This window comes from Ambystoma mexicanum, chromosome 3q (genome assembly GCF_040938575.1).
Source record: "Ambystoma mexicanum isolate Mex_15411 chromosome 3q, UKY_AmexF1_1, whole genome shotgun sequence".
Lineage (NCBI taxonomy): Eukaryota > Metazoa > Chordata > Amphibia > Caudata > Ambystomatidae > Ambystoma > Ambystoma mexicanum.
Genome location: NC_090926.1, coordinates 764,823,651 through 764,850,576, shown reverse-complemented (window position 1 = coordinate 764,850,576; position 26,926 = coordinate 764,823,651).

Here is a 26,926-nt window from a genome sequence, read left to right as displayed (position 1 = left end):
GAGGAGGTGGGAAGACAGTGCTGGCTACACAAGTGCTATGTATACATTAGGGATGTAACGGTATAACGGTATACCGTTAAAGATACCGTGAACAGCTTAACTGGACAATAATAACTGTTGCATTGTTTATGCCGGTATACCGTTTATACCGTTAAGTGTGCTTTTCAGTCTTTGGTCTTGCACTGTTGGATGTGCCGTCTGGCAAGGGGGCCTTGTTTGGCAGACAAGAGCATAGGGAAAGTGAGGCCACATTGGTAAATGCAGCTTTGCTGCTGTGACCGCTTTCTCTGTGATCAGTAGAGTCGGGTCGAAGATCAGCCGACTTTGCCCAAATTGTGTTGAAAGCTGCCCAGTGCCTGAACCTTTGTGTTCCCTGTGCAAAGCTGGTGACGATGAGCTGACTGACTAGCTCTATACGTATACTGAGACTCCAGTTCGTAGACTCTGCCAGACCTGGATTTCACGTCATGCTCTGCGCTACAGGCCAGATCTTCTATGGTGATTGATTTTCAATTTGCAATTAGCAAGACCACAGGGACATCACGAAGGTGAGCTGAGGGTCTGAACTGAAAGTGATCATTTTATTTTTCCTTTTGTTCGTATATAAACAAATGTAATAAAATGTTCAGTGACTTGCAAAACAGTGGAGCCAGGAGCACTTTGCTTAGCAACCACTCAGCCAGCAGGAGCAGAAATGTATCGATTCAGCCTGGCACGGCATCGTGCCATTATTTCAGTAAGTTAAGGTCCTACTGCACTGAGCAAACACACATTGGAACAGCTCTTTCTCTGGCTGTGCAAATTGTAAAAAAAAGGAAGGCCAGTGAAGTCATGCATATCTAATTACTCTCCCCAAGGTTTAGATTCAAGGAACTTAAGTTTCTCATGGTCATGGATCGGATAGGATCGGACAGCCATCCAGTTCTGTTTTAGCTTAGAATTCTGGGATTTGTAGTTTTCCCACCAATTTGAAAGATGGGGAACTACACATCCCAGAATACAAAGGGGGAATGAACTGGATGCCCTTTTGATACATGCCCACAAATAACTTCAGCTCTGTAGACCAGGCATGGAATGGCCTTTAGGGCAATAGGCCCATGGCCGAACCAAAAAAGTGAAATGCTTGTGTGGGCCAGTTTTTTGGGTCAAAGTGGGGCACTTTTTTGGCCAAAGTGGCCCAGTTTTATGAGTGACTTCACTATGCAGCTAATAGTTTTGACCACTGTTGCTGAATAAATATTCTTTTAAATGTACAATTTGCATCACATTTTATCAAAAATCTCCCCTTTGGGTACTATTCAAAGAGTGTTCTAAAAGGAATGAATTCCCATTTGCAACTGTGGGCCACTTTTATGTTGGTGCCCGAGACAATTTTATGCCCCAGTCCGACCCTGCTGTAGACTGTGTGACCATTGTGCCCATCAGTGCTTTCTGCTAGTAAATAAACTGCCCTCCACCCCCTGTCCTCTGTGTAGATTTGCACATTGGCACTAGAGTTGCTGCTTCGCTTGATCCTTCACCTACCTGTTTTCTGCATATGGCACTGGACTCAAACAGGCAGGACAGATACTACATTCAATTTGAAGTATCCAGAGCAATGGGGGTGAAATATTTCTTAGGTCTATTCTCAATGTGTGATACCACCCATGAAAGCATTCCTCCCTCTGAACTCGCATCACAAGGGTCCTAATGCACTCAGACGTGGGGAAAACATTAATGATGGGGCTCTGGTGAGGTGGTGGTCTAGGCCATACTTGTGCCGATATTTATTTTAACTTTGTCATTTTCAAAGTTTTTTTTGCCACTATCTTTAAGAAGATAAATGAACATGTATTGCAAGAATCAAGAAAGAAAACAACAGCGTACACTGAACGCTGTCCCTTTAGGATTATATGGTGAGTGGTGACTCCGACATTAGACCGTAATAATACACCAGGCAGATGGTAAACAATCTATAGCGATTAGATCACTATGCAATCTTTCGGTTGTGTCTGTGTTGGCTATGACATTTTGACAAATGAAACACAATAACATGGGCTTTCAGACCGCACACGAGTGACTTTTCTCCCATTAATGGGATAAAGAGTTGTCAAAACAAACTTTTTGTCACAGCAAGGGGTCATGATGCCCATGCCATGTGGTTCCAAAAAAATGCAAGTTTAGGCCAATTTTCAAAGCAATGACCTGTGACTGAGTAGCAAGCTCATTGCTCAAAATGTGTATTATAACACTTCCACTAGTCACTCTTTCATTCAAGGCTATCAAAGAGTAAGCGCCATGAAAGACCAATTCTTCAGCCGCCTTAGATTCCTGGAGGATCAGCTAAATATGTGCAGAGACAAGTTTCAAAATGCAACCTTGCTACAGCTGGAAAATCCTGCCTTCGTATTCGTAAGTTAACTAAAAAGCATTGACTTAATGGTAAATTAAAGAACTTCAAATGCAAAAAGGCAATGTAAAAAAAAAGTTCTTGATACAAGTAGTTTCAGTTGGAGCAATTTTTAATGCCATTCCATAAACCACAAGTGCCTGACACAAAATCAATATGTTAGCAATAGGAAGAATAAACACAGTGCCAAGAAGGAAAAGGATTTACTTTGGGTTGGCGGCTTTGGGGTTTATTTATTTATAATGGATAATGTTTTCTAAACATATGACAATGGGGGATTTCCCTGGTTCGATCATTGAATTTCCATATAATAAGTCACACCGCAAAATTCACTCATCTCTGCGGGTATTCCCTGCTGCCATACCAAAGGGTAACATGTCCGTGATTACTGAACATCTTTTGGCCCGCAAGTAAACTAAAGGCTGTAACGTAAAGAGAGAGAGTGCGTGTGTATGTATGCGCACAAGCGCATACTACAATCAGCCTCCATTGATCTGTGGTATGCAGATTATCAAGGTGAGAACATGTTCATCTTCACAAGTAGCCAGTGGGGGAGCTAAAAGCCTAAATGACCACTTAAAAAAAGCTATTAAGTTTTCTTTGCCAGTCGCAGCAAGGACCACCCCCCCCCCCTCCTCTCCACACGCGTGTTTGTGTTGTTTGGTGGAAGCAGGGGGTGGCATTTCAGTAGAAAGTATGTTTAAAAGCCCAATTCTGGCCCTTGGTGCCTGGTTTTGTTTGTGCTGATAAATCTGCCAATTTATGACCTTTTTAGAAAATATTTGTTAAGATTAGTTAACTACACCTGCTATACCGCGATAACCATGATATACCGTCATTTGGCAAGAAGGGTATTGAACCGCCATAAAACCTATACCATGACACCCCTAGTACACATTCTCAAATACTTGTTGTCAAGCACAGACCGAGGGAACACACAGCAAAAGGCGCATTAAAATAGCAAAAAGCAAGTCTCTCCAGCAAGCACAATTTATACAGAGACACACATGTTCAAACACAAAATCAGCATTATAAAAAGCTCATGTTAGCTGCTTCTTCAGAGAAACCAAGACTGAATTAGCACAGCGCTAGAGCTCCCTTGCATCTTAAGTAATGGATTATTATTATTATTATTATTCATTTCTTTTATCATGCAGCACGCCCATAGTGCGCACAGCAAGACATACAAATCACAAATAAACAAGATGGAAATCCTGGCTCAAACCAGATGCGGGGATCACCTAGTCGTTTCTGGCCTTCTTAAAGCTAGTAACACATGAGATGTTATGTATACTAAGTGGGAGAGAGTTCCATAGGTCTGGTGCAATTACATCAAAACTGTGCGTCTGAAGGATCTCCTTGCCTTGGTGATATGATCACTTTTGCCCCGCACACACTGCTCTTACTGCCCCGTTTTGGGCTACCTGAAGAATTTACCAATTATTTTTAGAGGTACCAGCCAGTAAGCTATTTCAATAATCAATCTTAGTATTGACCAGCGCACCAACTACTGATGATAGGTACTAGTTGACAAGTAGGGCTTAATTTGCCTCATCCGTACGTTGTATAGGCACAAGGCGCTTTTACATGCATAGCATGCTTCTTCGTGGTGAGTCCTGAGTCGAGGTAGACCCTTAACGTCTTCACAAAGGAACTTACCTGAATGGTGCAGTCTGAGATTTTGAAGTGATTATACTTATCTTCAATTGTTGTATCCTTTGGTCTGAGCCCACAATCATCATTATTAAGAGCTAATGAATTGATGATCATCCAATCCTGGACCAGATCATATGTCTTGTTAATGGGGGCCGTGTCCAAGTTGTAGTTCCCTGTCAGGTCAAAGCCCAAAGACCAGCTGGGCGTCGTTGAGTGCTGACACCATCCAGCAGGTTAAAGAGCGGACAGGTATATATGTTCAGCAGGGTTAAATGGAGTCTAGTGGGTAGTGTTTGAAGTTGAGGAGGAATTGACTCAACTTCCTAAAGCTGATACAGTTTGCATTGCCACTGTGCAGAAGAACTCACTCACTGGCTACTACAAACACTACTCTGAGGAGCCACACTCACACTGCACCAATCCTGACAGCAGGGAGGCAGTCACTGCTTCAGAGCTGATGGCAATTTGATTTTCTTTCTTGTTCCCATTATCATTGCCTCTTGATCCTTCTCTTTCATTTGAGTCACATGGAGGGACCGAGGGTCCTCTAGCTGGTGCTGGCAGTAGCACTTCATTCTCTGTTTCTCCATGGACAGATCATTAGAGAAGCACCTCCTCCTAGGAGCCCGGTGTAGACTTCTGGGGGGCGATGGTTCAATGCTGAAAGCCGAGACAATTCAATCAGGGTTCACTCAGGTCCGATTTAAGACCATCGGGCTAGTTAGGTAGCTCAATTGTTTAAGCGCTTACTTCAGAAACCTGTGTGTAACTTGCAGACAGAATTTTGAATTCTGCTAGGTCAACTCAACCTTTCAAACCTCTGAGGTCTTTGAATATAACAGCCTTAAGTTGAGTAATAATAACATCTACTATTGTGGGTGCGATATATATGGTGTGAAACCTTATATGAAACATGTTTTTATTACTATTACAACTAGCAAAGGCACACAGTGAAATTAGTCAAAGGGGCACAAACGTGTGTTTCAAGGGATGAACTAGTCATGGTCATTTAAGTTGGTCACTTTATCAGACGATGCCCAGACACAGAACAGCTGGCCATAAGCCCAGACGCATCAGCAGTGCCCACAATGTTCCCTGAGAAATCACAACAAGGGAAGAGAAAGCAGGAGAGCCCTGACTGTCTGAGCCCCGCCATCCAAACAGCCTTACAGCCCTCCTGCCCCCTGACGCCCAGAGAGCCAGTGTCTCATTGCCTGAGCCCTTAGTCACTTGACAAGTTCCGAAGAGTCAGCAGCAATGCTTGCCCTCCCAGCTGAGGAAGTCCAATCATGGGAGAGAAGGAAGGAGAGCCCTGATTAGTTGATCCTCTGCTGCTTTCGCACCCTTGTGCCAGGTCTCATTTTGTGGCTGTTTTCAGCTGAAGGCATAGCGGACAGGGTCAGTTCCTTTTTTGACCACTGCGGACCGGGATGGACAAGACTTCAACACACCCAAGGTCAGCGCAACACCATGCTCACACACCGCACGGTGCTTGCACAACTGCCACACTCAAACGCTTTCACAAACTCCCACCATCATGCAGCACACCTATATATTAAATCGTGACAAACTCATCCACATCTCTCTCACTTACATCCATACACCGCCTGAACAACCACACAACCTCGTGCTGATCAATTGACACTCTGCAGAGCCCCACTCTACAGTCAGTGGCACTACTCACAGCCTCCACAACCTCCTCATCCACAATATACAGAATACCAACCACATAAGGAAAACCAGGCCTTAGTCATCCATAGGTCCCCTTGGATGTGCCTTATCCAGGAAATCTTTGCACTAGAGCACATGCAGTACCTTAGTCACTACGTCTCACTTACCCACATACAGCCTTGCTTCTCTTAATCTGATTGTCTTTGCAGGAAAAGACTCTGGGCCTCATTACACGGAAGGCAGTGAGCCATGGCGCTACTAGCCCTATGGCTCTTGCCGGTAAAATACTGGCACCGCCTTGGCGGAAAGGGGATTTACCGCCCCATTCCAAGGTTGGTGGGGCGGTAAATCCCCCTTCCGCCATTGCCCTTCCCCATTCCCATTTCTGCCCCATAGGGCTCTATGGAAATGGGGAAGGCGCTAATTACGGCACCGCAATTTTGCGGTGCCGTAATTAGCTCCGAGGTCCCTTAGCGGGTTGGTTTTTAACGCCTGCAAAAAGCAGGCGTTAAAGCACCAACCCGCTAAAGGACCTCGTAGTAAGGCGGTAATGGTTAACGGTCACCGTTACCATTAACGGTGGCCGTTAACCATTACCGCCTTCCATGTAATGAGGCCCTCTGTATGCATTCAGCACATTCAAAAACAAATACATAAATCTACCAACGACCCCAAAAAACAAAATGGTCTTGCTCAAAGAAATAAGACTTCACCACTACAGCAACCATCACACACTCAAACAACACCCTTCACTGAGATTTCAGCATGTCGGATAGCCAACCACAGAGAAATCAAAAAAGCATTATTTGAATTCGGTGGGTGTTCAGCTATCAGGTTAGAGATTACAGAACGTTTTGGGAATAGTATTTCAGGCGGCCAAAGGGGCGTTCAGCATCCAACGGAGTGTTCTTTTAAGGGCAAGGCTTTCAGTTACTTCCCAAAGTGCAGGAGAAAGAGGGCCATTCTGATGTGTGTTGAAAGTTGGTCCAGAGCCCAGGTGCCTATCAGAAGACCTGTTTTCTGTTTTTTTTTTAATTTCTTGCATTTTTCTGTTTCCATCCTTTTGATATCAAGGTATTAGCTGCTATGTTGACCTCCTAAGACATTTCGTTTCTCCACTAGATAGGATGGTGGCTTTGTTATTATTGCTTTGTAGTTGATGCAGGGTAAACTGAAAAAAGATGCAGGAGCCTGCCCCTGCAATAGCAAATTAGAGGAAATAGTAGTGTGGCAGGTATATAGCGGTGTCAGTATTTAGGGTATATGGACTCTTTCCCACCTGTGGAAATACAGGATTAGAGGGAGAGAACGAGGGGGAAAGCTGCAGAGAAAATTACAGATATCGTGCAGGTTGTATTAGGGCATGTTCTGCAGAAATCAAAGTATGTAGCTCGGGTGAAGGATAGGCAAGCTTCTTTGGTTATCTGCATAAATAATTGCACACACGGAATTGCAGGTGTAAAAAATGTTACTTCCTGTGGATGTATGCATGGGTGTATTAAGGGGGATTCATTGTCTTATCACAGTTGGTCTTAATGTGGTTCCATTTTATTGTGTTTTAATATTGTACTATTACATTATTTAAAATGTAAAGTGTTCTCCAACACAGATGACAATCTTTTAAGTCTTATTATGTGCTTCTAAGTCCTTAAGTCGTCTATATCAATTTCTCCAATTCTTTCTAGAACTCTCCCACTCTTGATGGATACATTCTCAATGATTTCTAATTCTGTATTCTGCTGTTTTCTTTCTTGAATTAAGTGAACCTTGTACTCTGAGGACTCTCTTTCTGACTACCCCATTAGATCTATTCCCTTAACTATCTCTTCTTCCTTGATTCTCTCCACCAACGCTTCCCATAACCAAGGTATCTTTCAGGATTCTTAAAAAAATTGTCAGGTGCTCCCTCTTTAAAAAAACAAAAAACCTGTCCTCAGCCCGCTGGACTAAGCTAGCTATCGGCCTACTGCCTTTTTAGGCAAGGTATTGTAACATTGTGTAGTAACTTAACTTGCCCAATGCTTATCCAATCACTGTCTATTGCAGGACTAACTTTCTGGCTTCCCTCCTTGGTGTAGTATCGAGAGAGCTGTACTTTGCATATACTGGACAATGGTGTGGCCTTTTTGCAAATTCTTCTTGATTTCTCAGCAGTGTTTGATGTGATCGATCACAATTTTTTTTTTAAAGTATTTTTATTGATTTTACAATTTTAACTGCACATGTCCAGTATCTTTATTTTATGTGGGCACCACTGTTCCATATAGTCACTTGGTAAGTATTCCAAAGTTACTGGCCACAATTTTTGATAGTTCCCTTGGAGATTATAGGTTATGTGCTCCATCGTTATATGGGACCATACTCTTCTTATCCAGTCTAGTGCCAATGGCGGGTGTTTCTGCTTCCATTTTTGGGCTATTTCCAACCAAACTCCAATCAGTAGGCCCATCAAGTTTCTTTTCTGGGTTTTGGTGAGGGTTCTATCTCTCGGGTCCCAAATCCCACATAGCCAAACTTCCTCCGCTGGATCTCCTTTATCTGGGAACATTAACTTCATGTGCACCTTGACATCTCTCCAATATTGTTGTAGGTTAGGGCAGTCCCACCATATGTGTCGCCAATTGCCTACCCCCCTGCATGCCCTCCAGCACTCATTGGAGACTCCCCTGAACATCGTATGTTGTCTTTCTGGTGTGTAGTGCCATTGGAGGAGAATTTTCATCCACATTTCTTTTGAGTGTATCGCTTTTGTTAATTTGGGTATCAGCTCCCACGTGTATTCCCACCGTTCCCTGAGGATCGTTATTCTTAAGGTCTTTTCCCATCTGTTAATGTATTGCCATGTTACTTCCTCCTCAAGAGTATTTATGAATCTGTATGTGTTTGAAACGAGCTTTCTGGATCCATCGTTTGTCTTAAATAATTTTTTTCGGATGGGGTTAGTTCTCACAAGGCCGGTTCTCTTAATTTGGGCGAGTCTAGCCAATGGTATAATTGGTCGTATTTATATCTATCATTGGCATTGAGTTTCAATAAAGTGGTGCACTCTTCAAAAGATCTTATCTGTCCTCCCTGGAACATGTCCCCAACCATTTTGCCGCCTGCTTCCTCCCACTTAAGGAATGCCTTTTTCTCGAGTCCTGGTGGGTATTCGGGGTTTTTTAAAAAGGGGCATGAAGGTTGCTGGATTTTTGGTCAATGTGCCTTTCTGTGTAGCTCTGTCCCATATATCCAGTGCCGTCTGCATAATTTCACTTATTTGTAAATTGGGATGTCTGGAAAAATGGGAAAGGGACATCGGCAGAACAATTGAAATGGAAGAATGGGGGCACATCTGGACCAGAACACAGAAGAGCTCGAAATGTGTCACCAACAAGGGGCGATCAAAACCTGCTACAGATGGTACCTAACCCCATAGACGCTGAACAAGAGCAACCCAGCGATCTCAACGCAATGTTGGAGAGGGTGCGCAGACACAGGAACGCTGTATCACTTGCTCTAGACATGCCCAAGGTCCACAAAATACTGTAAGGAAATTCTGGACCTTATCAAGCAGATCGCAGGCCTGACGATTCCATGGGACCCAGGAATTGTCCTACTGGGCAGCACAGGGGATGGCCAATTGACTGGCAATTTGGCAAGCCTATGCACACAACTTCTCACAGCAGCAAAGATAGCCATAGCAAGACTATGGAAACATAGCAAGCAGAGGGCCCTGCAGTGAGCCTGTGGTGGGCCAAATGCTGGGACATCGCAGTCACGGAAAAAATAACCGCCATCCGCCTGGGAAATAGAAACAAGTTCTTTGACACCTGGGCCCCCTTCCTAGACTACGCGGACCAGTTCCCTGGAAGAGCAAGAAAACCACCACCCCTCCGCTGGCTAGACAAATACGACTAATGCAACTCAAAACCAGCCCCGAAGCCCACACTGAACTCACTTTCCCGAGTGAGGCCAATTTCGGAAGCAAGAGCAGTGGATGGAAAGGCGAACCCCCAGAAACGCCCCCTCCACAGACATCGACTAGTTAGACCTCATGGCGAAAGGCAACTGCCCAAAACAACACCCCCAAGAACTACAGCACCCCCAATTGTCCCTCCCCCAGTGTACCCCCATCCCCACCTGATTATGTTTTGTTTGTTATGTTCATTTCTAAACGAATGACACAAGATGTGAATTGAGATGCCTGAGATGTTTGTTTACTGTTAAAATCAAATAAAAAGATGTTTATTTCCCTTCCCTGCCCATAGCAAATGTCTCGTGGGTGTGGTTGGTACTGCTCTGTCTTGTGCTGCCCACAGCTTCTGGGAGTTTTCTGGTATCCATTCTTTCAAGATCCATAGTTGGGCAGCCTCATAATATTTTTTTTAATGCAGTAGTGCACATCCCCCGTCTTTTCTAGAGGCTGTGAGGACCGTGTTAGATACTCTCTGAGTTTTCCCCTGCCATATGTATTCCTTAACCGCTTTCGTTAGGGATTTAAAACATTTCGGAGGGGGTCTTATTGGCAGGGCTTGAAGTAGGTACATGAGTTTGGGAAGAATGGTCATCTTGATAACCGTTATCCGCCCCCACCATGATATTGCTAATGGGTTCCACTTCTCCAGGTCCCTTTTTATTTGTCGTGGTAGCGAAGGGTAGTTTTGGGAGTATAGGTGTTGTATCTTATGTGTCAGGGTGATTCCCAGGTATTTGACTCCCGGCTGTGCAACTTTTAATTGGAGATCTTCTGTGACTGATTGTATCTGCTCGGTATCTCCCTCCAGTATCAGTATTTCTGATTTCTGTCTGTTAATCTTAAACCCTGACAGGGAGCCGAATGTTTCTATTTCTTGCATGAGGAGTGGGAGGGAGTTTTCTGGGTCCCCCAGCATCACTAGCATATCGTCTGCATATGCTGCTATTTTATGTTCAGTACCTCCCATATCTATGCCCTTTATTTCCTTTTTGCTTCTTATCTGCGACAGTAGGGGCTCCAGGAACATTGCATATAATAAGGGGGATAAGGGGCATCCCTGTTTCGTCGCTCTCTCAATTTGAATCTCCTCGGATAGGGCTCCGTTCACTGCTACTCTGATGTTGGGTGAGTTGTAGTTAGCTTTTATCATTTTGATGAAGGGCTCCCCCACCCCCATTCTCCTCAATGTGTGGAATAGGAGCGACCATTCGTCTCGATCAAACGCCTTTTCCACGTTCAAGGCCAGTATTATCGCCGGGGTTTGTGTTATTCCTATTTTTTCCACAATGTGGAGGACCCTCTCGATGTTATTGTGCGTTTGTCTACCAGAGACAAAACCCGACTGATCCTGATGGACCAACTTCGGGAGTATTTGTGTGAGTCTAGTGGCTAAGATTTTTGTGTACAACTTTGCGTCTAGGTTTATCAGCGCTATTGGGCGGTATGATGTTGGGAGTTCTGGGTCTTTCCCCTATTTCTGTATTACCAGCATTTTTGCCTCATTCATTGATGGAGTGATATTGGCTTTTTCTTTGAATCAGTTAAATAAATCCGTTAGGACCGGGGCTAATATTTCGCTATACGTTTTATAAAATTGGGCGGTGTAGCCATCCGGCCCTGGAGCCTTATTCCTGGGTAGTTCTTTAATCACTTTAATGACCTCTTCTTGAGTTATGTCCTTATCTAGCGTGTGCCTCTCTACGTCTATTAGTACCAGAAGTGTTACCCCCTCTATATATATCTTTTGGAGGCTCTCGTCTGGCTGATCTGACAAATATAATTGCTGATAACATTTCTCAAATATGGCCCCAATTTCCTTCGTTTGAGTCTTTCTACTCCCTTTCTCTTCCTGGAGTGCCATTACTGTCCTATCTTGATTTTTCCCCTTCAGCTGTCTGGCCAGTAACTTGTCCATTCTATTAGCCTTTATGTAGTACCAATGTTTCAGCCTAATTAGGTGTCTTTCTGCTTTTTTTGTGCGGATGGAGTCTAGTTGGCCTTGTACATGTCTCAGGGCTCTTTGTAGCTTCAATGTTGGTTTCTGTATTATTTCTGTTTGGATTTTGCTGATATTTGCCTCCAGCTCCCTCTCCCATTGTAGGTTAGGTTTCTCCCTTTGGGCTTTTAATGCAATTATATGACCCCTCATGACCACTTGAGTTTCCATTGATATGTCTGGGTGGTTATTATTTTTAAGGTATTCGATGATTTGTTCTCGGATAGTGTTCCCCATCACCGGGTCTCGCACTATCTCTTCTGGGAGTCGCCACTTCCACAACCCGGGGCCCCGTGGGGTAAGCATTATCTCTACCGAAAGGGGGGCATGGTTGGATAGTGAGATAGAGCCTATGTCTGCCTTCCGTGTTTTTCCGAGAATGCCAGGCATGGCCCAGAGGTAATCTATCCTCGACATTGTTTGGTGAACATGTGAGAAGTATGTGAAGCCTTGTCAATTAATGTTGATATGTCTCCAAATATCTACGAGTGCTAGGTTGGACATTTTCTGTTTCAGGGCGTTTGAGGGGGAGCATTGCCCCTGTTGTCTGGGGGCAGATCTGTCAAGATTGGGGTCCCACGCTATGTTCATGTCTCCTCCCAGCACTATCTCCCCTGTAGCAAATTGTTCTAGTTTCCCCAGTGTATCTTTAAGGAATCCTTCCTGCCCCGTGTTTGGTGCGTGTATAGCCGCAAGCGTTAGGGGTGCCCTTCTATTTTCGTGTTTGCTAATAGATATCTCCCCTGTTTGTCTGCCTCTGTTTGGAGAATCTGAACCTTTAATGAGTCCTTGAATGCAATTAAGACCCCAGCCTTTTTGTCTTGTGCATTTGCCTATATTATCTGATGATACCGTTTCAATCGGACCTTTGTCTTGTCTTGTGTTCTTATATGTGTTTCTTGAAGCATGATAATGTCATATCTTTCTTGTTTTAGAAAATGCTCCACTTTTTTCCATTTGACAGGAGAGTTGAGCCCTCGGATGTTATATGTCAATATTTTAGTCCCCATCACGTTACTGGAAGTTAGTCCGTGAATGTATGCCTTGGAGCTTTTCCTGCGTGTTATAGTGGTTCCTGGTGTTTCCCCCCGCCCTTATAAGGCAACCCCCAACTTGCCCTATTCCCCCCTGCCCTCCAAAACCGCCCTGAGATGGGATCCAATGATCGCTCAGGCGTTGCACAGGATGCGCCATGCCCGACTATTCTCAGGGATAACTTGTAGGGTGTTCTAAAATCCTTTGATTCCAAGTGGTGTTCCGAATGCCCTCCTCCCCCTTCTGCGCACCTTTGTTTCTTGTTTCTGGAAGACTCTCCTCCAATGACTTTAGCCTTTTTGAGTTGGAGTGATTGGTCTTTCCGGAGTGCTTTTGGTAATTTCTCCTGACGCCTTTTCATATTGTTACCGTTCTCTTGACGGGGGACCTTTCCCTTTTCTTTCGTTGTTTTTCCAATGCCATTCCGATCTATTCCGGGTTTGGTTGTCTCTCCTTCTTCTTTGAGGTTCTACCTCTTGATCGTGTGTGCCCAGTATTTGCCTCCCTTCTTCACAGGTCGTTACCCTCCTTTGCTTATCCTCCCATGTGAGCAGCAGCCCAAAGGGGAATGTCCATTTGTATCTTACTTGCTTTGTCATTAGGAATCTTACTACTGGGCCCATGTCTCTGCGCTTCTGTAGCGTGATCTGCGCCAGGTCCTGATACAGCTGCACCTCCTCCCCGTTCATTCTGATGTGGTCCATTGTCCGGGCTTTCCTCAGGATCTGTTATTTTTGGGGATATGAGGAGAGGGCTACTAGAACATCTCTTTGTCTTACCCCCGGTTCTCCTGCTTGCTTTGGGCCCACTCGGTGTACCCTGTCTATGGGTACTTCTTCTTCTTCTTTTGCATCAAGGATCTCCTTGAATACCTGTTGGACTGCCTCTTTCAGGTCCCTGTCCTCTACTGATTCTGCCATATTCTTTTTTCTTATGTTCGATCTTCGCGATCGATTTTCGAGATCCTCGCACTGTATTTCAAGATTATGGGTCCATCTCAGCAGTTGTTCCTGGACCTCTGCATATTGTTGTCTCTTTGTCTAGATGTTGGGTGATTTTCTCCAGGGTATCCGTCCTCTCCCCCAAATTTGTGATCTCCGTTCTTAATTCGTGTCATTTTTCATGGATTTAAATTGTGTCTCTGTTTTAGCCATGAATTGTGTTTGAAATTCCCCAAACCACGTTTTCATGTCCTGTTTGGTCACCATTCTGGGATCAGGTACTCCCGTGTTTGTTTTCAAGAGTTGTCCTTCCTGGTTTTTTTTCCTTGTAGAGGTTGAGGGAGTAGTTTGGTCTGATCCCCACAGTTGTGGTAGGCTCTGGTCCTGCTTCTTCTGGGAGTTTTGGTGAGTTGATTGCGCTGTCCTCCCCCTGGATTTAGGCATAGGGGCTGTTGATTGTGTTTGTATTATAGGCCCCGCATTCGCTACCTGCCTCCCTGGGGGCTTCTCCCACAATGGTGGAGTTCCTGAGTTCAGTGGGTGGTGTGCATCCTTCCCAGATTCCCCCCTTGCCAGGCTTCCCGCGCCCTTGTGCGGGTTGCCACACAGATTTTGACTGTGTCCGAGTGTCCAGTGATCTTCTTTTCATCTCCCAAGGGGGGAACTTATGCAGCCTGGGGGTCGCGTATCCTTGGGTGATCTTACACCGTGTTGGCAGGGGGGGAATTGCCCCAGCTTGTAGTGCCCCCTGGAGGGGGGGTGTTGGGGTCCTGACTGAGGTTTTGTGTTGCCTCTCCGCTTTCCCCAGGGGGTCACTTCTGGGAGGGCCTTGTTGGTTTTGAGGCACCCCTCACCCTGTTGTGCACTGGTCCTTAGATGTAACCCCTCCAGTTAATAGGGGTGTGGGTGCCTCTTTCCCCTGTGTCTCTTTGATGTGGCTGGGATTCTATACAGCAGGCCGGGGGGGGTAAGAGGGGCGTTGGGTTCTCCCCTCCATGTGCTTCAGGCCTTCCAAGGTCAAGGTTTGTGGAGTTGGTGGTGGCTTATGAGGCCTTCGTCCGCTCCCCCATGGACCGCGTACCTGATTTGTGTGCTTGACAGACCGATCTGATCCGCTATCCTGCTGCCCTTCTCAGACCCGGGGATCGTGTATGTTTGCCCTGCCTCTGTGTCTCGCGGGGTCCGGCGTCCTCCCTCCTTCCTCGCCAGTGCCGCCATTTGGTCCGTGCAGCTCCGGGTGCTGGGCGGGGCCACTCCCGTCCTCTGGGTCTCCTGCGGGCCGAGGGGGGGGCTCCAGCCTCTGCTCTAGGTCCCTGTGTGTGCGGGCGCCGGGGTCCTCCTCCGCTCCTCCTCCCTTCCGTGGGTCCAGATTGCGATCGCTCTTCGGTCCCGTGGTGGGTCTCAGCTGTCCCTGGTGTCGCGTCCTCCCGAAGGGGGGGGCCCTCCTAGGCACCGAGTTGCGTCCCGCGGGGGAGTATCTCGCGCCGACCTTCCGAGCTCCCCAGGCTCTCCGGACGGCAAGAGAGCACCTCTTCACGGGGCTCGACCCGGGCGCAGGAACTGCTCGGCACACCCGAATCCTCTGTGTCTGTCCGATACCTATGTGCCTTACCCTCCGACCATTCCGGTGAGAGTTTTTTTGCTATTTTGTAATGCTTAAGTTGTGCAGTCCGGATGGGGGGCAGAGCGATGTTCAGACACGTCCTCTTCCCATCGCCGCCATTTTTGAATCCGATCAAAAGGTTTTGATTAGCATTGTATGCCCACATACGGTCTTGATTCGCTGTGCTCTGGTTTGGTTCTCCTCCTTCCTTTAATCAGTCACAGTTAGTATAGGTTGGATCAACCAAGTCAACCTCTTGCCCAAGCAGCGCAGATTTTCTCAGGTGTCAACCCTATCAACCGTGCTATTTAACCTCTAGATGGAACCTCGAAGAAATCTGATTTTTGGGCCGGCCATGAGGCGCCGCAGTATACTGACTGCCATCTTTATCTTAGGATGTCATTTCCAACTGATGTCCAACGCCTGTGGCATTGTCTCAGTGCCATCGAGGACTGGATGTTGATGCTTCCAAATCTGAGTTTATTTTGGTTTCCACTTCTGCTTCAGACACACAAATTCATGAGTGGTCCCCACCACTCTCTTCAAGCGGTGTCACTTTTACCCTGGTGTCCTCTGTAAACTGTGAGGTTAACTCTTGATTCAAACTTGAACTTTAAATCCCATATTTCTTTTTTGGCCCAATTCATTTTTTTCAGTAATCTCTTCTTTGGAAGATCAAGTACTTTATTCCTCCTTCCAGTTTTTATACCGCTGTCCATATTCTCCTCATATGTCGCCTGAAAACAATGACAGCAATTCTGTCTTCATGGGTTTAGAGTTTGAACGGACTGCACTACATGCTGCGGCTTCCTTGATATCTGGCATCTGAACATTCAAGCTTATCACCTCTATTTTAATTGTGCTTAACTGGCTTCCCACTCACGTTAGAACACTTTTCAAAATGTGCTGCATCACCTAGAAGGCTGTGGTTCTGGGTCAACCACCCTCCGTACCAGCTAAACTGCATATCTCTGGTGAAACAAGGTTCACTAATTCCCAGATGGTTTACCTCTTGTCTGAGAAATGCTCGACTTTCTACGTAGGCTTTTCTGTTGCAGCTCCTCGTGCCCGAAATGCACTTTCTCCCTGTATACATTTAATTCCTACTCTTTTGGATTTTTAGAAAGCCTTTAAACCTCATCACTTTTGTCTTGCTTATTATTCTTTCTACTCTCTTCCCTGTTCTGTGTTTGTTTTTGCTTTTAATTTATTGTATTCTTTTTTCCTCATTTGTTTACATATTGTATGTGCATTACTATAAGGTGCTCTGTTACCTTCAGGCTAGGATATAGGTTTTAAGAATAAATATAAGGTAACATGTTCTTAAAACAGTAATACTATTAGGAAATTGTTAAGTATATTTGTTTGTTCTAAAGGTATGCAATATATTCAAATGACTATGAAAAGCAAGGGCTCTGTCCTGGGATGCATGGTTACCAATGTGCTGAGAAAACACATTGAATAGTGTCCACGGTCAGAGCCAATGCACTGCAGATAAGAGGTCTGACAAAGGAGTGTGACGAATCAAAGGTATTCGTCCCTTCTCTCCAAGGAAGATATGCCCCCTTTAAGGCTAGGGAGGTGAGCTCACTCCGCAAGACCTGCCTAGGGGTCTGGGCAAGTGGGACCTCACCTGGAGTGACTCCCCCTTCGTGGACAAGGACTCTCGATTCCACGAGGCACTCCCTAGACCAAACACCATATCAGCATATATGGGCCGGCCTGCTATGAAGATTATTGTGCCCTCCTTACATTTGACTGCAGGCAGTGCTGAAGCAAACCAGTCATCAAAAGGAAAAGAAGGTGTCTCTTTAAGAAGAGAAGTGTATTTAACTGGGGCGAGTGGATTATGAGGAGACAGAGTGTATGGTGAGCAGGAGGAGCCTCCTGATGCAAGCACGCCTTGGAGAGGTGTGGCAGAAGCAAGCCACGGAGCCCGCAACTTTGAGAAAGACGAAGAACGGCAACTTGAGACATCGAAGGGTTGGTGTTGGGTATGCCGTTGCCCTCTCTATTTTCGACCCCTGACTTCGGGCCCGAGAGTCATGGCCCTTTTCCCCAGCCAGTCTCATCTGTGAAAGATCTGGGCATAACAATCTCTGCTTCTCTGTCTATGGCTGACCGAGTTTCCTCGGTCTGCCAAAAAGCTCATTTCAAACTTTAGACTCTTCGCTGGTTATCAGCAATATTGATTATTGCAACGCTTTGTACCTTGCTCTTCCTCAGTATCTACTTTTGCGTCTCCAGTTACTGCAGAATGCTGCAACCAGGATTGTTCTTCATCCTCCTTTTGGCGCTCAGATGACTCTGCTTTTGCGTCAACTTCACTGGCTTCCCGTGGAGCAGCGTATCAAATTTAAATCGCTATGCCTGGTGCACAAAGCTGTCCATAAACCAGGAGCAAAATTTCTTCAGACAAAGTTTAGTATTTATAAACCTGCCTGGCCACTTCGTTCGCAAGCACTGATGACCATCCAGTCCCCGAGGGTCAGGCTAGCTCGAGTGGGCGGTCCTGATTTTCCAATGGTGGGAGTTAAGGCCTGGAATCTTCTCCTGCCTTCTTTACAGAAAATTCAGTCTCATTTACCATTTCGTCGGGCACTGACACTTTTCTCTTTTAGCCTTGTCGGTTTTTTGGTCCACCTCTCTTCTTAGCTTAGCGCCAAGATGCCTTCGGGCCTGCGTTGCGCTTTACAAATGCGACTGAGATAAGATAAGAGTAGACATGCCTTGAGTCTGGTTCTGCAAAATAGGTATTTAGCTATGTGATGATGTTGTTTTTTAAAAAAGGAACAAGCATTTACACGGAACAACATGCAACAGACACATGAACCTTCCGTAAGTAGCATTTTCTGTAAAGTCGTGTATTTGCCGGCATTAATCAAGATTCAAAAATAGGGTCCGACCGAAGTCACATGTGAAAAGATTCAATTTACAGCTGTTGGGAAAAAGCAGGAATTGTTTGGCTCCTCTGTGACATCCAAATGCATGAGACGGCATGAGTGCCCATGTCCCCGCTTTCCTTGTTTCATTTACTCATTGATCTTTGTGTTCCTTGGGTCCTATGCTGTCACCTTGACATTTCTCCTTCTACTGCCTGTCACCCCTATTGTGTCCAAGCAAATCCATTCTCCCTTCTTTTCTTTACACCCCTCTGTCCTTGATATGTTATGATATAATAGGTTATTTATAACGCGCTTAACACCCAGAGGTTTCTAAGCGCGGACACGGGGATTGAACCCATTTTGCTCCGTGTCGTCTTGTTTCCGAGGTGAGCACGTTGCTGCTGAGCTATCCTCCCTTTTATCAATTTCCCTTTATGCCCCATTTTCCTTTTAACCCGTCTTGCTCTTACCTCTCTCCTTGTGCTTTGGCTTTTCCATTTGTTGTCCACCCACCGTCCCTTCTCCTGTCACTTTCTCTTTTTGCCTCTTCCCCCGCTTTGCCCTCTTTTCCCTTTGTCCATTCTTTCCCTCTGCTACTCGCTCACTTTGCTTTTTCTCTCCTCTGGCATTCCTCCTTGTCCTCCCCTCTGGACCTTTTCCCTACCATCAATGCATGTGCCTTTTCTCCTTGTTTCTCATTCTCCTTCCTTCACCTTTTGCTGTTATCACCTCTTTGCTCTTTTTCCATACTGTGCTTTCTACACCTGATTACCTTTCATCCCTCACTTTTCCCCTCTCCCCTCTTTTCAGGTTGCCATCTATTGGTCCTGTATCTCCTACTCCCCTTTAGTTCCCTTTTTTCCTTGCCCTTTTTAACCTGACAGTTTTAAGCTGACTGTAGGCTCCATTATGCCCTTTCAGCCTCCCCCTGTGCCCTCTGCCCACTGAGCCCTTTCTTTCCCTTGACCTGTAACCCACCCTCTATTAGCCCTTTTCCTTCCTCCTTTGCCATTTTTCTTGTGCCCGTCTCTCCTTTACCGTTATTCCCCATTCTTCTTAGCCCAATTACCTTCATCATTGCTGCCCGCTTCACACTATTCCCTTAATTCTCGGTGTCCCATGAGCCCTTTCTTCGCCTTCATCCTGTTCCTCTCCCTTCATCCTCTCGTTTTTGCCACATCCAGCTGGAGTACAGGCAGGAGCAGCTGAGCTGGATCCCCCTCTCAAGAGCCGATGACGAGTCCTGCCTGGATCTGATCTGTGCAAAGCCCCATGGAATCCTGCGCATCCTGGATGACCAAACTGCACTGCCCCAGGTATGCCTGCTTCTGCTGGTGTGAGTGTGTGATTGGCGTGCATGCATGTATTTCCACAAGTTGTTGTTTTCTGGCCTGGTTACACAATTTTGGAACCTCTTTCTGAAACGATTAGGAAGAAGGAAGGCCTTATCCACTGATATCTAGCTCTACCTGCAGTAACTCCTGCTCATGTGTGCAGTAACCCCTGCCCATGTCTGCAGTAACCCCTGCCCATGTCTGCAGTAATCCCTGCCCATGTCTGCAGTAACCCCTGCTCATGTCTGCAGTAACCCCAGCTCATGTCTGCAGTAAACCCTGCTCATATGTGCCGCTAGTCTGGGTTTCACTGTTCCACTGGCATGGGGTCCCCTTGGTAGTCGTACCATCATTTAAAGATACCGTAAACTCATAAGGATGCTGTAGATATCGGCGCTGATGAGTTAATGTCCATCTGCAAGGGCAGGGTACCCTACGCCTGCAACCCGAGTCAGGCCTATGCATGTGGAACATTTATATTTTGCCAGAAAATTAAGTACAATTCATAATTTTACACTTAACAAATTGCGAAAATGTGTATCAAAATGATCCTTTGCAGGATTTGCCTGTAAAATGTGTCAATCCATCTGATTCAAGGCCCTTCATCAGTTTCTCCTGCACTTCCTGCGGCGGGTATTCAGTGGGAGCAGCAACGGCCCCTTATGACCTTAGGCGAACTTTGATCTACGCTTCCAAGCAGCATATAACAAGGCCTCTACCATCTTTGTCACGGAGTAATGAAAGGTGCCCAGAAGGAAGAACAGGGCATTATTCACCTCTTGGATTCCCACCATCCTTAAGCAGGGGATCATTCGAGGTTTCCGTAATGTAGGATGGGGCAGATCAGCAAGAAAAGTTGCTGGCTTTTAATAGATTTAAGGGGCAGTTGCGTTGATCCTCCACTGGCACACCCGTCTTTTCAAATTCGCCCACAGAGGGAGGTTATCGCTCTGTGCAAGTGTGAAAAGTCTCCAGTTTTGTTGTCTAGTTACGTTCCACAGGTAATGCTGAGAGAAATTCTGCTAAACATGCTTGACCCATTCATCGAGCTCTTCAGCGCGTACTGTATCGTCTCTTTTATTCAACTGATCCTTGACTAAATGTACATGGGTGTTCAATGGGAACCTCAGCTGCAACTCTTTACCTAATATAGCACACCAGCTGAGAGATTTCAGGTGCAACTTTAGGGATTGCATACTTTTCGAAGGAAGGTCAAGATTTAGGAGTTGTTTCCATGCTTGGCCTATAAGAATGTTGTTGATGTAAGAAAAAGCCTTTTGGGAGTATACTAAGCAGCACAGTTTTTAGCTGTATTATAGACAAGAAAACTACGAATATGGTGGTGCATGAAAAAAGTGGCGGTAACAGAATTACTGACCCTTTTACTGCTCCACCATACTATGAGTTTAGCCCTCGAGTGGGGGATTTACCTCTAGCATCATGCTGGAGGTTAATCCTCCCACTTTCTGTGGAAAAATTGGCAAAATCGTTGGAGTTACTGCTGGTGCAATTAGCATGGGAAATGTACGAAATGACATGAAATATCACTTGTAGATGAGTTATCTGAGGACTGAAGGGCACAAAAAAAATATATATTTACCTACAAGTCAAAATCAAATCAATTTAGCCTGCCTGCCTAACTCTATCTTTGGCTACTTACGCCCCCATTTCCTACGATCTCATGCCCCCCTGAACCGCTCTGTATCCTGTCCTCTATGTTTTACCTCTCACTTTGGCTCCTTCATCTTACACGCTCTTCACTAATGTACCTCCCTGCACCCTAGCATCAAGTCCATGCCCACTGTGCCAACATTACACATGTCCCTGAAGAAGCACCTCCTTTCCCTTGAAGGAGCACCCAAGCTTGCTGCCTGTGCCACTCTCTCTACAAATCTCGATTCTGCCTTACCACCTGTACATAGATGTAAATACTGGACATCGTTAAGCTTGTAGCATAGGTAAACACTCCAAATTCCTGTTGTACTATATGTTTGGTTTTAGCCATTGTTTGTTAGTGCCTTCCACTCTTACTATTTGTATTTGTATTTATTTTATTTGTATAGCGCACCAGGCCCAGGGGCAACCGGGTGCATCACTTAGTTACAACATAAGCAGGACAGAATAGAACAATAATTACAAAGTTTACAAGTATAATGCAGAATTAACAGGTGTACTGATAGCCGTGGGGGACAGACAGATAGTATATACAGGGTACGGCTTTGTGACAGTTGGACAAAGAACCCAGAGCTAGATGTCTTGGGAGGTGAGCCAGGTTTTGGTAATATGTTTGAATCTTGGGAAGGAAGGTTCGGCTCTGAGCTCATTAGGAAGCGTGTTCCATAGTTTAGTAGCCATGATAGGGCAGCTGGTTCCACCTGATCTTTGGAGATTGAAACGAGGAACAACAAGGCAGTTTGCATGAGCCATTCTGCGGGGTCTGGTGGAATTGTGGAGGGCAAATCGGTTGGCCAGGTAACAAGGAGCTTGGTTGTGAAGGCATTTGTGGGTAAGGGCCAAGGTTTTGAGAGAGATTCGGTGTGGGATAGAGAGCCAGTGAATGTTGCGTCTAGTGTCGGAAATGTGTTGGCGCCTGGGGATGTTGAGGGCCGCTCTAATCGCATTGTTTTGGACAATTTGTAGCTTGTTTAGGTTACAGCGATTGGTGCCTAGGTACAGTGCATTGCAGTAATCAATCTTGGATAATACAAGAGTCCTAGCCAAGGTAACACAATTGGTAGCAGAGAGAAAAGGGCGACAGGCTGTGTTAAGCTTGCAGGTATATGCAGCTGCGGATGAGACTGAGTTAGTTTGTCTGGTCAGGGATAGGGTCGAGTCAATGTAGATCCCTAAGGTTTTTGTGTCCTTGGCGGTTGGGATAGTATTCCCATCGATGATGAAGGACTTAAACGCAGGGTCGAGTTTGGTGAGTTTTTGTGGCGAACCAAGAATGAGGAGCTCTGTCTTTTCATCATTAAGACAGAGTCCGTGTTGAGCCATCCACGCTTGGATGACCTGGTAGATGGCATTGATAGCGAGGGTGTCAGCCGTGTGGTCACCTGAGATAGGGATTAGTATCTGGGTGTCGTCAGCGTAATTGTTGTATATGACACCCAGGTAGTCCAAGATATCGAAAAGGGGCTTAGTGAACACGTTATACAACGTGGGTGAAACACAAGATCCTTGTGGCACGCCACATGAGACAGGTGCAGGTGGGGCGGCTGCTAGTGGGGAGAACACGCGCATTGATCTATTGTCTAAAAAGGAGCTAATCCAAGTTGTAGCTTTATCGGAAAAGTGTGCAGCTGCTTTAAGGTGGTGGCACAGAATTTCATGATTGACAAGATCAAAGGCCGCCGAGAGGTCCAAAAGGAGTAAAAGGGCAAGGTTGCCTTTGTCTTTTAGATCTTCAATCTGTGTTTTTGGATCTATGAGGGCAGTTTCAGTGCCGTGACGTGGCTGAAACCCAGATTGCCTGAGTCCCAGAAGTTTGTTGGATTCAAGGTAATCTTGAATTTGTAGATATGCTGCACGGTCGAGGATTTTTAGTAAAAACGGGACCGTGGTAACTGGCCTGTAGTTTGTGGGAATGCTAGCGTCCAGGGTAGGTTTTTTCAATAGGGGGATGACCCACGCATCCTTTAGATTGTCAGGTACAATCCCAGAGCTAAAGGAGGAGTTGATGAGCGTAGTGATGAAAGGCGCAAGGTCATGAGCTGCTTCCTTAATAATGGGTGCCGGGCAGAGGCCGCCTTGGCAATTGGACGGTTTAAGGCTGGCGATGATCTTTTCCACTTCGGAGATGGAGAGTGGAGAGTGGAGAGAAGCTAAAAGGGGTCAGACATCTACGGTCCCAACATCTACCTACCACTTCCCAGTAAAGGTATTGGTCTTTGTTAGGCATCCAATCTCTGCATTGGCTAGTCAGATTCTTGATGCTGCTCTTTGTCCTAGCTGTGAAGGCACCATGAAGCAAGACACAGACAACATAATTAAAGGTCAAACAATAAATATTTATTAAATCATATGTCAGGGTGGTTGAAGGCCTAACTTGCCCTATGCTAAGGTGGTATTTCCCTACCTGAATGAAACTAAGGAAAGTCTGCATCAAAGAGTTCTGCTTAATACTCTGTCGACGTCCAAAACCTATTCTTGCCCTCACAACTAGAACAAACAAATGTGTAAGGATTTCAAAGTCAAAAGAACCAGTGTTTAACTGAAAGTTTGGAGTTTCTTCCAATTCACTGCTTTCTCTCAGCTCCCCTTCCCCGAGCACATGAAAGTTCCATGAAAAAAAGTATTGAGGTTTACCTTTGTCTAGTTCAGGGCAATATAGTCCTATAGTTCAGAAACAATCCTGGGGTTCCCTTCCCCAAGTTTCAAATAACGCAATACAAACAAAAGGGGGTCTTGAGACTCTAATCCCAAGACAACACATATAGACCTGCCAAGTGTCAGGGTTCCCTTCCCCAAGACTTCAGTGTCTCACACATTTTCCTTGGTACTTGCTCCTTTGCACCAAGGTACCTTTATATGGTTCCCTAATTGATTTTTGGGTTTAGAGTGTGCTCTTGGGTTTCTCTGGTTTCTCATTAGCCGCCTCGTGGCTCTGCCACCATGTGTTACACCCCCTTTTCAAATGGTAACCTTGTCACAATGTATTCACTTATTAAGGTTTGCTGTTTGGGTTTCCTTAGTGTATACCGTTTCAAATTATGAGTTCATTCATTGTGGAACAATCATTCAGTAATATTCGATTGCAGTTCAGAGTTTAATGCACTCTTATGTTGCTTAATTACATTCAGATTCAGGATATGAGTTCATTTGTTGTGCAACATGGATTCAGTATTTAAAGTTTACTGGTTTGATTCAATATTAAATTTCCCTTAGGTTCGGTAGTCAATATGCATTTGCTTTTTCCCAATTCACAGTTTGTAAGCTTTATGTGTTTTACTTTCCTTGCATGGTTGAAGACTCTAACCATAGCAGTTCACTTTACGAGCCTCGCCGTTAACAGTTATTCTGGGGTTCTCTATCGAGGAAACTCACTGGCTCCCTTTGAAGTCCATTTCAATATTACCCTGGCCACAAACTTGGTGGCTTCCTTCCAGGGGGTCTTTCTCTGCCCCTTAGACACTCTTGCATTCTTGCAGCGCCACGTGAGAACAAGCAATCCCTTTGATGGAATTAAGGATGACCTGTCATCTGGTCTCCTTCCTTTGCCTTGCCCCTGAGGCACGGAGTGCCTGCTCCCACTTCACACTCGTTGGGACCCTCAGCTGCTTCAGTCCTCAGTGTGCTTCTCTGGCTGCAGAACGGCTCACCATGGCTCCCATCAGTGTCTCACTTCTCATTCCTCACCTTCCTGTCCACACGCCTTTTATACACCTCACTTCTGTTAAAGGGTTGCAGGTGTGAGTCCTTTCCCTTATTTGCCTGATTATAGTTAGGCTGATTAGTAAGACATGCCTGGTCTTGACAGCAGTACTCCTCTGAGGCCCACTTCCTCATCTCAGTACCAAAGTGGTGTAGCTGCATTTTGGTGTGCATAACTCCTAGTCGTTTCTTCCTCGTCCCAGTACTGTCAAATGTAACGTGCGGAAAAATGAGGGGAGCTGGCTTACAATAGCCCATAAAGGTTTGGGGAGGGTTAGGTTTGTGATCAATAGAACAAGGGGGTACCATGTCTCATCCAAGGGTTCCTCACTCCCAATCGTCAAGGACCCTCAACCCAGCTAATCCTCCCTTGCTTTTCCACCGCTATGGTCAAGATCCAAGAGCAATCGCCTTTCCCTGGGCACCTGCAAAGAGGATCCAAGGGGAGTAGGAGTGAGAATACCCTCAGGTTTCTCACATACCCTTCCACAGTGCAGGTTGGACTGAAGTGCTTCACAGGGAAACCGGGAGAGTAAGTCTACATTACCTTTCTCTCTGCCTTTCCGGTGTCCCACAGTGAAGCAATACGGCTGAAGGTCCAACAACCACTGCACTAACCGAGGGTTAGATTCTTTCCTCTAACTAATCCAAATTAGAGGAGAGCGGTCTGTCACCAAGCGAAGTCTGTGACCTAACAGGTAATACTTTAGGTGAATTATGGCCCATTTGATAGCCAGTGCCTCTAACTCAATGACTGAGTCATTTTCCTCTCGGGGAAAGAGCTTTCTGCTGATGTACAGGATTGATGTTCAAACCCACCATAGTTTTGTGACAGAACAGCTCCTAGACCTATCAAGCAAGCATCAGTGTTTAGAATAAATTCTTTGGAAAAATCATCCACGCCTAAAACGGGGCACTAGCATAAGGCCTGTTTCAAGGTCAGATAACAGATTTCATCCTTCTCTTCCCACCTGATCTTTTGGGGCTCAGCATTTTTCAACTTGTCCGTCAGTCTGGATGTTTTACTAGAAACATTTGGAGTAAACCTGCAGTAGTATCCGATTAGTCCCAGGTAGGCTCTTAGGTCTTTTTTGTTTTTGGAGGGTGTGTGCCCAGGACGACTCTCACCTTCTCCTGTAATGGTTGGACGGTGCCATTACCCACAAGAAACCCTAGGTACTTTACCGCTGATTGGGCCAGCTTGCACTTTCTCGGGTTAACAGTTAACCCTGCTTTTCTTAATACTCTCATGATGGTATAGAGGTGGTACAAATGGTCTTCCCTGGTCTTGCTATGTATTACAATGTCATCTATATAGGCTCTGCAAAAGTCTGAGTATGCTTGTAAGATTTTGTCCATGAGTCTCTGAAATATTGCTGGAGCACCATGTAGCCCAAAAGGTGAAACTTTGAATGGAAACAACCCTAAGGGATTGGTAAAGGCAGCGTTTTCCTTATCAGGCCCATGCAAAGGAACTTGCCAATATCCCTTTATAAGATCAAGTGTTGACTAGTATACAGCATTACCCATCTGATCTATCAGATTATCAATACGGGGCATCACGCTAGCGTCAAAAACAGAGATGACATTCAATTTGCAAAAGTCTATACAAATCTCCAACTTCCATCGGGTTTTGCCACCAACACGATGGAGGAGGACCAAGGAATATTAGAAGGTTCAATGACGTTAGCCTCTAGCATGGTTATAACTTCCTGAATTATGGTCCCTTTTTTAGACTCAGGTAACCAATATGGTTTTGGATGTGCAACTTTACCTGCAGGAGTGCAAAAATGATGATAAATACGTTCTCTCTTTCCGGTTCTTCTCAAAACACATATGTTACATCCCAGTTCAGTCAAAACTCTATTTGGAATAGATGGAGAAGGATTCGTGGCATATTCGTTCCTTCTTCCAAGATGGCGCCTGTAGTTTCTGTCCTAGTTGCTGCCTACTTCCTGTTTCCCCGTCACTCTAGTGTCAGCACAATTTATATTCAGCCTGCATGGGATGCCCAACGTGTCGCTATTCCTTGTTCAGGCACATCGTAAGTTCGATCCTTTCTCCTTCCTGTGCTTTACTAACAGA